This window comes from Phyllostomus discolor, chromosome 8, assembly GCF_004126475.2.
Source record: "Phyllostomus discolor isolate MPI-MPIP mPhyDis1 chromosome 8, mPhyDis1.pri.v3, whole genome shotgun sequence".
NCBI classification, from domain to species: Eukaryota; Metazoa; Chordata; class Mammalia; order Chiroptera; family Phyllostomidae; genus Phyllostomus; species Phyllostomus discolor.
In genome coordinates this window covers 22305723-22309162 of record NC_040910.2, presented here as the reverse complement: position 1 = coordinate 22309162, position 3440 = coordinate 22305723, and the positions used below count along the sequence as shown (strand labels likewise).

The following is a 3440-nucleotide window of genomic DNA, read 5'->3' as shown; positions in this document are numbered from 1 at the left end:
GCCTTGTTGGGGTACATACGAGAGGCAACTGATCAATGTCTCTCTCCCTCTCCTTCTCTCCCCCTTACCCTCTCTCTAAAAAATAAATAAAACCCTTTAAAATTACATAGTGAGAAGCAAAGGGGAAAAGATAGCATAGTGTGCAAGCAGAGTGGAAGATCATACTATCTAACTTCTGGGTTATGCAATGCTAGAAAGATAGATAAATCACCTCTCTCTCTCTCTCTCTCTCTCTCTCTCTCTCTCTCTCTCTTGCTCTCACTCTCACTCTCTCTCTGCCAAGAGCCACACTATCCCACTAATGGCTCAGTTACAAGCATCAGAGTTGATGTTTGAGTAATTTGGCTCAGCCGACCAAAGAAGCCTGACATCAGTACTCATACTTGCTCTACCAGGGAGATACAGGGTAAGTACCATATTTTGCTGTGTATAATGCACACATTTTTGCCCAAATTTCTGAGGGTAAAGTGAATATGTGTATTATACATGGGTAGTACCTGAAATACCTTGTATCTGTTCTTGTGTTTTGTAATTATTTCTTACATAAAATTTCTTATACCATAATGTGTTCAAAAATAAATGCTAAAATTTCTTTATAGTACAAAAAATAAGTATCTAAATGTAAATGAATAAAAATTAAATTAAAATGAAAGATTTATTTCCTGAAAGTTTGGGCCAGAAACATGGCTATGCATTATACATGACAAAAGTACAGTATGCCTGACCAACCACTGGATCTCCAATGGAAAAGCTCACTGGACTCAGCCTATGAGAAGTTATGGATTTTATTTCTGTTTCTTGAGTAGAAGCTATATGATGACAAATGTATATTACCAATGAGTGACCAAATTCAAACCTTATGAATACTCAAGAGCTTACATATATTTATTGCCTCATGAATGCTATGTGTCTCCCATATTTTCAGAGCACCATAAATATTAGGTAACTTCTGATCTTTGTATCTTTTTATATCTATGTTCATCCCACACAGGCTCTGTTTACTACCTTATCTTTATTTACTTCATCTCATGGATTCTGCCTACGTCTCAGAAGCTCCTTGCTTCCACTCACACACCTAACACATCTTATGAGTTCTGCCTATGTGTTCCTCTTTTTATTCCTCTTTTATGGTACATTCAAATATTTTCAAAGAATTCAGTTTTTAAAAAACCTCTGTAGCAATGCTAAAAATTGTGCAACCAGGTTCAAAATTTATAGTGTACTTAAAATATTCAGAAGAAGGTAAATAGACAAGTTGACAATGAGGTCTGTGGTAGAATCTGTATGCATAAAAAAGCAAACAAACAAAAACCTGTGAAGCTACATTACCCCCCAAAATAAAAATTATTCCAATAGAATGAAATAGCATTAGAAGGGATCAGGGATATAAAGACAAGAAAGTAAGTTGCAGGATTCAACAAGTTAAGAGACTGGTAAGAATTGCTATGAGGTCTGGATAAGCTAGGTTATGCTGGGTCCACAGACACCCCAAAACTTCATGCTTCAACTTACAAAAGCCTATTTCGCACTCACTATGTCCAACACAGATTCAGCTAGGGACAGAAGTTTACCATCTTATAATGTCACCAACTCAATACAGGGCTTTACAGTTTATCATGGCAGGAGATGCATGAATAACAAAGCTGCAGTACCTTGTAAGTGCTTCCACCCAGAAGTGACACCCATCACCTGCATTCACATCTCATTGCCCAAAGCAAGTCACTTTGTCACACCAGTTCGAAGGAGGTATGTGGCAAGAAAGAAAGGAAATTGAAAGTTTTGGAAAACACTGGTAATTATTAACAGGAAAGCATCAGAGATTTACCAAATTGAAAGGCAAGATGAATTAGTGAAAACAGAAAATTGTATTTATATCTATATACTGATATATACATATCTATACATACATATACATAAACATATATACAGAGTCTGCCTTTTAATTAGGAGGACTTCCTTACTTCTATAAATGGAAAATCTTCATAAACTCACCTCTCTTGAGTAGGTTTTATATTCTTTATCTTACATTTTTATATAATATAAATCTGATCCTTCAAGAAAAGAACTGTGTGTTTTATTCTGGGGCAGGAATTCCTCAAAGAAGATGGTGTCTGATTTCTGATCCTCTTGCATCTTCTGAAGCAAGAAGAGGCTGAGAGACCTCTCAACCCTCTGACTACCTTCAAGGATGAATGAATGAAGCTGCCATCATTTGCCAGGAAATACAAAGACAACTACTGACAGGCACATGGCTTCCCCACCCTAAACGACCCTAAGACTGCATTTCCCATTCTTGAACATTCCCCCATGCACCACACAGAGCACATGGATATAGTGGGGGTTTGGGAGGAGGGATGGAGGAGCTGGGCCATCTGCACTTAAGTCACTAGAAAATGTACTTCACCCCTCCAGGTTTCATTTTTCTTATCTGTAAACTAGAAGTGGTGATATCTGTACTGTTCCTCTTACTAACATTGTGAGGATCCAATAAGTAAATGCATATCACACATCTCTGAAACTGCAAAGAGTTTTTTAATTAATAATCTGTTTATTTTGAATATTTAAATTAGGTAGTCTTAATTTACATTTACATAGGTTTTTTTTTAACAAGTCATTTTCTAGGAGGAAAAATATCTAATCTTAATATGTGGGTTATATGTTTTATCTTTAAAGTGAACATTTCTTGTATGAGCATACTTCTTTCAGATTTCCCTTTGTAGCAAGCTATCCAATTTGTGGGTTTAAGAAGATAAAAAGGTTTATTTTAAAAACTAAGTCCTTTTAAATGGAAAATATAATACTAGCCTTTTAGTGGTCAGCACATCAGTCATTAAACAAACTTTTGCTAATAAGTGTTTATACTTTATTATCACAGATATTATAACACAATTGATATGGCAGTATAATTATGTTGTTATCTATTTTTCATAACAATCTTCAAACAGCTTTACAACTTCATAGAATTTTTGAGTATCAAGCTCAAAAGGATCTCAGAAATCATTTAGACCATGTCTAGATAAAGTAACTAAGCCCCAGAAAGAGTAAGTGGCTTTTATAAGATTCTACAGCTAAACCTTGGCAGAATGACTCTTAGAATTACTTTACGAAACAGTGAATTTTCAAAACCTTTATAAAGAATCCTTCTCAATTTTACTTAGTAGAAAGAATATATACTATGGTGATATATGAATAGAAGGAAAATTTTTTTACTTCAAAGCTGAGTACTGCATAAAATTGGGATATATATACTCATAATTAGTTGAGTGGTGTTACACTGAGCTTTAAATACTCGTTAACTCCACAGTGTGTTAAAAAAACACTTTGTTTTAAAAAATAAAGCATGGAGAGTGTACAGTGTATAAGATAATACCTGTACTACATAGATTTATCTTCTCAAATATTCATTCTAGAAGAGAATAAATAAAAATTGGCCACCAGCA

At 34.7% G+C, this 3440-nt stretch overlaps 1 long non-coding RNA gene across 1 annotated transcript; it reads left to right on the top strand.

The window, feature by feature from the left end:
* The first annotated feature begins 282 nt into the window (after positions 1-282).
* On the top strand, positions 283-2509 carry LOC118502297. Its single transcript, XR_004905007.1, has 2 exons — positions 283-406; positions 2089-2509. It is a non-coding gene; the product is annotated as an uncharacterized LOC118502297 (long non-coding RNA).
* Positions 2510-3440: the final 931 nt, after the last annotated feature.